The sequence below is a fragment of the Hoplias malabaricus genome, chromosome 18 (assembly GCF_029633855.1).
Source record: "Hoplias malabaricus isolate fHopMal1 chromosome 18, fHopMal1.hap1, whole genome shotgun sequence".
In the NCBI taxonomy this organism is placed as follows: domain Eukaryota; kingdom Metazoa; phylum Chordata; class Actinopteri; order Characiformes; family Erythrinidae; genus Hoplias; species Hoplias malabaricus.
The window spans coordinates 16,418,364-16,429,905 of record NC_089817.1 but is presented as its reverse complement, the minus strand read 5'-3'; positions in this window follow the sequence as shown (position 1 = coordinate 16,429,905).

The following is an 11,542-nucleotide window of genomic DNA, read 5'->3' as shown; positions in this document are numbered from 1 at the left end:
GCAGTGGACAGATGGCCCTTCATTTCAACTCATGTGAATTACTCAATATGTGATCCAGTCAGAGTTTTACAGAAGCTGCAGCATGAGTAACCAGACGGGTCAGGAACGCTGAAGGCTGGGCAATGTCAGTGGGCAAATATTGTAATCACAGTTTAATTTAGCCTATCATTTTAATCCTTAAACACCACAAACTTGTACACTCTTCTGTAAACAATGGACCAAGCAGAAAATAAATTTTTAATTAGCAAAAAAAGAATGCGAGAATTAGATGAAAGCGGTTTAGTATGGAACCTGCTCTCTTTGATTTCTTTAAATTATTATTATATTTTTTTAACAGAAAGAAGAGTTAGATAGGCCTGTAATAAATATGAGGAAATTAAATCCTCATGTTTACCTGAGTGTTTGTTTCCATAATGTCAACAAGATTTCAGCCACTTGTGCTGTTCTATTCTCTGGTTTTCACTGGTCTCGTTATTCTGAGGCCTTTTCGCTGATTTTGTTAAGTAAGTGCTTTTGATTTGTTCTTTTTAATTGTGGACAATTAAATATTGTTTATATTTCTGAATATAGGTTGAAAAGTATTTGCAAATCACCATATTCTGTTTTTATTTTTACACAATTATTATATATTATTATTATTATTATTGTATATTATTATTATATTATAATAACTTATTATTATTTTACACAACATCCCAACTTCACTGGAATTGGGGTTGTATTATATTACCATTATAATCACTGGCAAAAATAATTTCTTAAAATTACCATAATATTCTATATTGCAATTATACCTGGGACAATATATTAACCACAAAAATGGCTACTGCAAAAGGCCAATAGTCAGTTTTGTTTCACTGTGTTTTAATGAAGCAATCTTTAAGTAATTGAAACTTTCCTTTGTAGCTGTGAAACCAAATATTTTCTGTAGGATTAAAATTTGGACTGTGACCAGAACATCAGCCTGATGGATTTGTTCTCAAGTGACTTCTTGGTGGTGTTTGCCCATGCACCACTTACTCAATCTCATAAACAGACCTGACATATTTGTTGTTATGTAAGAATTCATAGAAGTTGTAGAACAATAAGCTGCATTAATAATGAGTAATAGGTTTTAATCTGTATCCACATACTTCACTGAGTAGCCATGGGAGGGGTGTGTGCTGGTAGCTTATTTATTCTATCTGTAGCTAGTACAGCAAGGGGACCACTGGAGTGTGTCTGTCTCACACTGATGGGACCAGCTGCAATTCAGTAAGGGGAGGACACCAAGTGCTACTGTTTACACTGATATATTGGTAAAAAAAATTGAAGCAAAAAAGGGTGTAATTGTAGAACTACAAATTGAGTTTGTGATGTGAGCTGAGAGAATGGACAGTGATAGAGATACAAGAAGGTTATCCTAATGTCATGGTTGATCGGTGTATAGTGCAATAGTTATAACAAACATTCCTTTTTTCTACACATTTTTATTTTATTTAGATTTCTTAATAGATATTTCCCTTTCCTTTTTAACTCCTCCTCAGAGTCATACATCTGACAGAAATTGCACTCTCAGAAAACAGACAAAAATATCAGTGCAGTGGTAATTTTATTATATATATATATATATATATATATATATATATATATATATATATATATATATATATATATATATATATATATATATATATATTAATACTTCCTACTATTATAAAGTTAAGTTTTCAGGTAAGTTTTTCTTACCAGATTCAGTTATTGTATGTTATTTGTATATCACCTCTCGGTGATATACTGGAGATTATGAAGTGCGGTGGATGTGTGGATGGACTGGGGATGTAGCTGACCTCATCTGTTTCCACTGTGAAGCATGAGATAGTGGTTATGAGTCTCAGACATGGGGAAATGGTAGGACAAAAATCATTCATCAACATATTGGCCATTTTGTCTCTTTTATCATGGAGGAAATTAATAACATATTGCTTACCAGATACGCATTTTACCATAGCTACCTATAACATAGCTCTATTCATATTGCCAAATGTGACTGACAAAATAATCCACACAAAGTACACACTTGTTTTCTCTGAGGCTTTGGATGGATATTCTACCTACACTACTTGCCAAACAAAATGGCAGAAATAAGAAATAAGCTACTTCCTTCTGCAAAATAATTGAGCTGTAATACCATTTCAGCCTAGCACATGTTTCAGCTAAGATGTGATGACTAGAGTTCAAGTTGCTGTGTAGTGTCTAGTGTTCTTCTTCATGTTGTGGCATTATACTGAAACCTAGAATCATAAATTCAGTATTAAAACTATTTTAAAATGGCTGCTCCCACATGGGGGACCCACTCTATGGAGAACAAGCTGGTTCATATAGAGACTACAGAGAACTTTGTTTATACATTATATGCTATGTAATTTCCATGTAAATTTAGAAGCAATTTGAAAATAATGAATAATACATTTTACAGATTTTATATGCTGATGATAGAGATTATTAAATGCTCCATAAATGTAAATTAATCATAAAATATCCAGGGTCTGTAATCAGAGATCAGAGAGAAACACGCTAAGCTGAAGCACTGGCATCTCTGACAGCAGTGCCGCAGCCAGGATATTCCTCAGTTAGGAATGTCCATTCCGGAGCAAAAATTGTTTTTTTTGGCCTAGGATCCCCCACTCTGTCCAAACACAATGAAGTTTAAACACACTGTGTTGCCAGGTATGACACACAGTAGCAGACACAAACACAACATGCTGCAGCCACGGAAGCCAGCAAGCGAACAGAGTAAGTAGTGAGGTAGAGATTTGAGTGAAATTATGTACACTTTTCTGTTTCTGGTTGATAATGGCATATTATTCTTGGCTATGAAGATCCAAAATTTTTAAACTCATCTTTGTTAAGTATTCCTCAACCAGGCAACCCATGTAAGCTTCATGTCTGTGGAGGAAGGGGGTGGGGGTTGCCAGACAAATGAGTATTGAATCTATAATGCATTACACATTTTAAAAGTTAGCTGTCAGTTCTACAAATTGCGTCTTTAAACTAGTAGTACTTATGGAAAAATGAATGGCTGTTTAATGTTATCACAATTCACAAATACAAAATTGTGTGTGTTATAGCTTTTCCCCTTTTTTGATTTGTTTTCTTCCTCACTGATCATGTTAGCATTGAACTGAAGACCTTTTGATCCCATTTGACAGCGTGTGTGTGTTTGCGTGTGAGAGAGAGAGAGAGAGAGAGAGAGAGAGAGAGAGAGATTTGCATGTGTGTATCTGTTTTAATCAGTATCTCTTTGTCTGAGAGGCATGATCATTCTGTTCAAGGTTTCCTCTTCCTCCCTTCTCTACAACACTGTGTGATATTGGGGTCACTCTTAAAGGAGCCTTGCCTTAAGGAAGAATCACTTGCATCAAAGCCTTGACGGAAGCGTCTGTTTCATGCCTTCTTCTATTTTTTTTTTCAGCACACGTACACATACCATGCTGGACACAAATAGCCACGCTGCATATAACGAGCATAAGTCAAATCATAAGATCCACTAGATGACTCACAGTGACACAGCATTGAAAATGAAGGCTTGTTCTCACATGCATCAATGCATCATTTGCCATGATGCCCTGGCTCCTCGTTACCTGATATGGGCCCACATCCAAAACACTCTCTCAGTGAAAGAGTGGCAATGTAATTTACACTGAATATGTATTTCATCGACAAAATGGTCAGTTTTCAGGAGAAGAAAAATATATTCTTACTTTCAAGAGGTAGAAAGGAAACTTTGGGCCATCCATTCAACATTCAGTTAAATTCAATAATGTCAAAAACTAAAATCAACAAAAAAGAGATAATGGTAAAAATGGTTTTGTAGCAACTATATATAAACAAGAATTCAGTTTAATTTCACATCTGGTTCTGAAGGCAAATACAGATTTTTATATGTTGCGTGTTTATTTCATCATTGCAATATAGTCATTTCACATCCATTATTAGGCAAGTCTGTCCTCTTGGCAGCTCACTATATGAAGCTCATGTGCAAAACCACTACTCAAAATGGTTCTGAAGGCAGCACTTCCTCTGAGGTTGAGTGAATGTAATTGGTTTAGAGAATAACCAATTGAAATAGACAAAACTGAACTGAGACAAAACAATCTGCAAACAGTTGCCTTTTCATACCAGTCCATTAGGGGACATAGTACCACTTAACGAGACACCTCCAAACAGTACGAAGCATGAAACACAGAGGTTTAATCACAAATCACTCCATACTCCCTATTATGCAATACGCAATCAAGAAATGACTGAAGGTAGATGTAAATAATTCTTATTTTTATTTCTGTTTATCATTTACAATTATTCATATGTGGGAATCGGGCGGCACGGTGGCGCAGCAGGTAGTGTCGCAGTCACACAGCTCCAGGGGCCTGGAGGTTGTGGGTTCGATTCCAGCTCTGGGTGACTGTCTGTGAGGAGTTGGTGTGTTCTCCCCGTGTCCGCGTGGGTTTCCTCTGGGTGCTCCGGTTTCCTCCCACAGTCCAAAAACACACGTTGCAGGTGGATTGGCAACTCGAAAGTGTCCGTAGGTGTGTGTGTGTGTCTGTGTTGCCCTGTGAAGGACTGGCGTCCCCTCCAGGGTGTATTCCCGCCTTGCGCCCGATGATTCCAGGTAGGCTCTGGACCCCCCGCGACCCTAAATTGGATAAGCGGTTACAGATAATGGATAATAATGGATATGTGGGAATCTGAAATTTAGTGCTATCTGCATTTATACATTGTAGTTTAAAGACTTATATTATTAACTACATAGAGAGTGAGCAGCTATTTGAATTTCACCCAGAAACAGGCATGCTGTTTGTTGTCAGCATTTTGGAAAAGCTCTGTTTTTCCTGTAAACACAATGCCACTGACAGTTAACTTTTCATGTATCTTCACCTTCAAGAGCATTTTCAAAAATCTGTTTTCTAGGACATAAATTGGAGGCCAAAACCTGTTTTTTAATATCTGAATATGCATGGACAGGGCCTTTGTTCATATGTGATGCACTGCATAAAATGTCATTTGTGTTTAGTAAATTCAACATTTACATAGTGTTAGTCTCTCAGAAGTCTCCTTGGAATACCATTTAGTTTCTAAATCAGTTCTAAAGCAGTTTGAAAATATCCACCCAATATGTGCTAACCAATCAGGTTCATCCCCAACATTTAGCTTGTAACCAATTACATTTGAGTGGTTTTCACTGGTAGAGTTTGACAAAATATGCATGAATATTTAGTTCAATAACAAGTAGTGTTACAAATTAAAACTTTGCCACCTGATACTGGCCCATGCAACATCAGCTGAACTTTCTCAGTGAAGGAACTGCAATGTGCATCCATCGATATACCAAGTGTCAGTTTAATTAAAACAGACCTCTCTTCATGCATCAGGGAAATGGAATGAAATTTAAAGAGCTGTCATTAAGCCCGAGCAATGTGTATTACAGACTGTTAGCTAAACTCCATCTCTTATATCTGCTCTGCTGTAGTTTTCATTTCACAAGTCTCTAGAAATGAGCCGTCCTGCTTTACTGCTTACCATAATCCTCTGAGTTATTAGTAAGCTGTCATTTCATACAGCAAGGGTCTGTAGGACGTTCATACTTCTGCAAATCACAAACTGATAACTTGCCAGCCTTGTTTTAGGTTGTTTTCGACTTTTGCTGAAGTAACTAAATTAGATGTTACGGTCGCAAGGTAGGGCCCAGTGTCAGAAAGCTGGATTTGTGTCCTAGGTCATGGGTCTTCCAGCAGGACAATGACCCCAAACATACTTAAAAAAGCACCCAGAAACAGATGGAAACAAAGTGCTGGAGTGTTCTGAAGTGGCCAGCAATGAGTCCTGATCCCATTGAATACCTGTGGAGAGATTGCTGTTGGGAGAACGCACCCTTCAAATACAAGAGACCTTTGCAAAAGAAGATTGGTCCAAAATTCCAGTTGAGAGGTAAGAGGTAAGTAGGTGGTTATAGGAAGCGATTGATTTCAGTTTTTTTTCCAAAGGGTGTGCAGCCAAATATTAAGTTGCAACCAATCATTTTGTCTGTCCCGTTTTTTGGAGTTTTGTGTGAAAGTTTTGGGTTGTTCCAATACATGCAAAGGAAATACACGTGTGTGTAACAAATCATGTGAAATTGCAATAATTTTCTGGGAGAAATACTTCATTTTCTGGAAATATTTCATGGGTGCCAACACTTTCGGCCATGACTGTATTAGTGCCAGTTTGAAAGTATGCTGTGTTTCTTCATAAGCTTCAAAAGACTTCAACCTTCCTCTATGTTAAAATAGCACAATATGGTATGAAACATGCAGTGAATTAGTGGGCAAACAAGATACACATGATCTATTCAGTGTAACAGTGTAACTTCACACACACAAAATATATACCTGCATCTGGTTTTGTCCAAGTATCTAAAATTATAGTGTCTTATTCATTTCTAATATGTATATTATATTATAATATGTATGTTTGTGATACATTATATGATTAGCTTTCAATAGTTTGAGCTAAATCAGACATAGTTTTTACAATTTTCCTAACTCGCCAGTAGGTCATAACAAATGTTGCTATAATTTCTCAATTGGTTGAATTTTTCGTGTTTTTACCAACATTCGGTGAAGCTTGTCCAACCTGGTGACATTTTTCAATAAACAATACATTTGTAGGCACAACGTGGATAAAACGCACATGTCAGTGAGTGCGTGTGTGTGTGTGTGGGGGGGGGGGGTTGCGTAAGTGTGGTTCATACTAGGTCAGAAAAGGCCAAACCTTCTCTTTTTCTGCATCATTTCAGTGTTTGGCTTAATTTGCTCCCTGAACCTGGGTTCTGAGGGCTTTGATGTAAATTGGAGAGTGAGTGCTCTAAAAACACACAACCCGGGCACTGTGCCTAATGATGCGCTCTCTAATGCCACCAGTCTGAACGCTTTAAAGACATACAGCTATCTCTCTCTCTCTCTCTCTCTCTCTCTCTCTCTCTCTCTGGCTTATGTGAGAGAGATGGGACAGTATGAAATATGACAGCCATTATGTTAAAAATACTGAAAATATTTAGAAAGGTTGAATAAATAATGCCATTGCATCATCCATGTAAATGCTGCATTTTGTTGGTGGCTAAGGTGAAGTGTTTGGGTGTCTGGAATAGCACTTTATACATGTAAATATCCTCATTATTCATCACTGGGCTTTAAATTACGATATAAACTTAAAACTAGATTTAATTCTAATGCTTGCCTTGGCGAGCCTCTTGGACAAGGCCACATGCAGACCTTCATTTCTCCACCTTTACTCATTCATTGAATATCTCCCCAGGGGTAGGGGGGACTGGAGAAGCGAGGGGGCTTTCTGCTCTGAATCTCCTTGCCCCACATTCGCCACTCACTGTCAGAAATGATAATGCAATAATACACCCTCATTACTATGGATATGGCTGGTTTAGAGCGCGTCTGTCAGGTTTACAAGATTTAAGTGGGGGGTTGTGTAAAGCGTCTCATTCGTTTATTCCCTGAGAAAAGTAATGGATTCATTGCGCTTCTGAGAGCTGTGTGCAGAGCAGAGACTTTTCCCCAAAACCACCTTACTGTGAAGGACACCTTGGAGTACTTTGAAGACATTGTTTATATTGTCTTGTGTGATTATATGATTAATGTTAATTTCTAAAAAAGAAAAAAAGTACTTCTACAGAAGGGTTCTGCAGTGATATTTGGACTAAGACTGGACTTTAATGTCATTAAATTTAAGAAATCATTCCTTACACTCTCTGTCTAAGTATCTCTGCTTAGGTCTTTCTGTTTAGGTTTAGCTGTTAGGTTCCTGTTTCTCTAGGTCTCTCTCTGTCTGGGTCTCTCAGTTTAGGTTTAGCTTTAGCTCTCTCTGTTTAGGTTCAGGTTTAGTTGTTACTTTCCTGTCTCTCTGTCCAAGTCTCTGTATTTAGTTTAGCTTTCTACTCTGTTTAGCTTAGATTTCTAGGTCTCTCCGTTTAGGTTTTGTCTTGTAATTGAGTTTATGTTCAGGTCTGTGTGTAGTGTTTTGTTATGAAGTTTCATGTTCTTTTGATTAGTTGTTTCATTTAATAAAATGAAAAATTTAATAAAAGGGTGGCCCCTGCTCTGTGGTGGTCCTGTGGTATTATGGTGGTGTCCTTGTCATCATAATTTGGCCCTTGACAAACACTTGCACATTTTACCTGCTTCCAAAACGTAAACTTCAAGAACTAACTCTTCAGTTGCTGCCAAATAGATGTGCAAATAAGTTTGAAATGTTTTTGCGTAACATACAATTGTAATTTAATATTCACACATTTTCCTGCCCTTTTGTCTTTTTATGATAATGGTTTCATAGTATAAATATGACTATTGCGATTTTACTTTAAAAAATAACTAAAAATTAATATTGCTAACATCAAAATCACCATCTTAAAAACTCACATATACTTTTGGCTTCAATATTATGCCCAAGAGCAGAATATATTGATGCATAATCTTTTGCAGCAATGTTTTCCTGACAAAACCCATAAGGAATGCAGTAGCAGATTCTTGTCTCTTGCAATTTTCAAAGTAATTAAAATAGCAATCTGTAGGATATTTACTCTACTTGGTCATAAAATGTCCAGGGCGTGAGATCATAGGTTAAGGAAACAGTCAAAGCTAAAATACTGCTGCCTCTCACAGCATTGCTAAAGCAGTATATTCTCTTTGAGAAATGCCCAGTCCGGAGCGGAGCTCCTATGATCCTGCCCCCTGAGGTCCTGCCTGTGTCCCGCCCTCTGTCCAATCATTTTACAGTCCACCGTGTGGCCAGGTCTACAAACAGTGTCTCACAGCTATTAAACTGACCAAGTGAACAGAGTTAATGTTATATTTTACCGGACACAAAAAGCCTCACTGCCCATCTAAAAAAAGAGATGGAGTAAAATGAGAGGAAATATGGGCCCTGCATTTGAAAAGTGGAGGTAGTTTACAAGCAGAACAGAGCCAAAGCTGGCTATTTTCTCCTTAACAGCTAACAGCAAATAATTTCTGAAAAAATATAGATGTACAGAAGCATATGCGTAAATTAAAAGGAGTAAACGCCATACCGTTGTCTTTTACATAAAGTGAGGCATAACGACGTTTGAAAGGTGGCAGGACTGTGTATGTTTTATACGAAGAAGGTGAATAACAATATGATTGAAAAGTGTAAATACCATTGTTTGTTTGTTTTAAAGAAATTGAAGCAGAGTCGTGTGTTTCTCTGTGGTGTGTGTATTTTAAACAAATTAAGGAGTAATAACTGTTTGAAAAGCCTCACATGTTCACCTATTTAATGTGGAATGGAGAAATCAAGCTTGGTAGTACACAGCAAATATAAGCGTTTTACTAGTAGGTTTATGTTTTAGTGACATGATGTGCACATGGTTGTGTGTTTTAAATGGATAGAATGGGAAATAGTGTTTCAGAACTAGTTCTAACTAGCGCTAGCTTTAGCTTGGCATAGATGTTTAAGGTCGAAATGAGTATTCAATAAGAAGGTGGACAAGAACGCAAATAAGATTCTTAAACTGACCCATTTAAGGTGGAACTAAATGCCTGAATGCGAAAATTGTAAGTAATTAAAGTATCTAATGTGGAACGAAATGTTTGAATGCGAAGATTGTGGATAAGATCTGCCTCCTAAACGACATTTACGGTGGAAGGGAAAATCGATAAGTAACACCAGCCTTGTCTAGAATTATTCCAGGTGGATTTGGACAGTAAAGGCTTGTAAATGCAGGGTCATAGCGGCCGCATGTACACTTTTTTGTGTAGATAGATGTTTTAGTGAAATGATGACCACTTTTCTGTGTAAATGTGTTGACTATGGCATAGCTATTACGGCCCAAGTTCTTAAACTCGTCTCTTGCTTGTTCGTTCAGTTTTCTTCAATCTGGCAACCTGTTCGAGGTTCATGTCTGGGGAGGAGGCACACATCTCTCTCCTTTGTTTTGAAACTGTATTATAATTCTGATTTTAAACACGTGGTGTCAGTATTACAGACTGCTCCTTTAATATTTGCTGAATAAAATAACAATTGTCATTTCTAATACGATGCAACAGTTACTTTAAATGACAATAGAGCAGGAGAATGTTTCAATTTTAAATTACAATTATATATTTAACGCCTAATATATCCCACCCCTTGACAGGTCCCACTGTAGCAAGATAATGAATGTTATACACTTCACCTGTCATTGGTTTTAATCTTGTGGCTAATAATTGTATTTAAATAAGATAGTGTCATAATATTCATTTGTGGCCATGGCTCCTAATACAACTAGTCACTTCATCTTTGGATTGATCTGAGACATGTCAGTGAAGACCAAACTATCAGCTACACGTCTAATAGTCATTATCTTTCTGTGTCACTGTCTGAGCTGTTTATGAATGGCCAGGGAATGAGGCTTTGGGTTCTGCATATAAATGACCCGCAAATGTCACGGGTAGCTGTCAAAGCGTTTCCAAAAATGTCTTTTGTGTGTTCTTTCTGTCGCTCTCCGTGATTAACATTTTTCGCTTCATTGTTTTGTCTTTTGTTTGGTGTGTTCTCCCAATGAGGGCTCATGAATAATAGTCCCCCGTTTACCTCCTGCATGCTGGCGTCTCCTTGCCTTTGGTCCGGCAGGTGATGCGTCCCCAGAATAAATATGCATGCCACAGTCCAGGTGGCCTCTGGCTGTGGGCAGAATGAGGTGACCTTGCTGGAGGCAGGAAAAAGAGCGAGAGTAAAGTGCTAAAGAGGACTGACCTGCTTCTCCCTCTCTCTCTCTCTCTCTCTCTCTCTCTCTCTCTCTCTCTCTCTCTCGCTCTCTTTCTGTTTAGCACTTTTATCTGTACCTGTCCTCACCCCCCAAAAAAATGTGTGTGTCTGTGTGTGTCAGCAGGTGTCTGTCTACCTGAGCAGTGTGTGCTGTCATGTGTTCTAGCTTCTAGTAATTGGAACGCTGATGGATGTGGACACTCAGATGCTGGCCTAATTTGAGAGGCCGTGCCACTCTTGCCTTTGATCTTGAGCCCTGAAATCTTGTGCCTTGATTTCTGCACAGGTGTGTGTCAGAGTGTGTGCTACATACAAGGCACTGCATCTGCCTCTATGTACAATGCTGTGAAATAAAGCACTTATAAATGTACTATATCCACCTATTGCCTGTGTTAAGTCTTCCCTTTTACAGAAGACTTGCTTTCAGTTCTTCAGAGATATTCTAAACTTACAGAGTTACTCTTCCACACTTTTAAAGTTCAGTCTTAGAACTTGGTTGCACACGATGTAATCCCAAAATGCATTCTCTCATGTTGAGGTCTAGGCTCTGGGCTGGTCACAGTACTAAAACACCAACAGCTTAGTTGCTTGATTTGTAAATATTCTTCTTTTTTGTCTATTTCTGTCTGGGCAAAATATTCATCCATATATTTTCATAAAAGAAATATATAAAAATTGTAAAATATTTTTGATCTTATTTGACCATTATTTGACATAGCTTTAAACACGCCTACGTACGAACATGCAA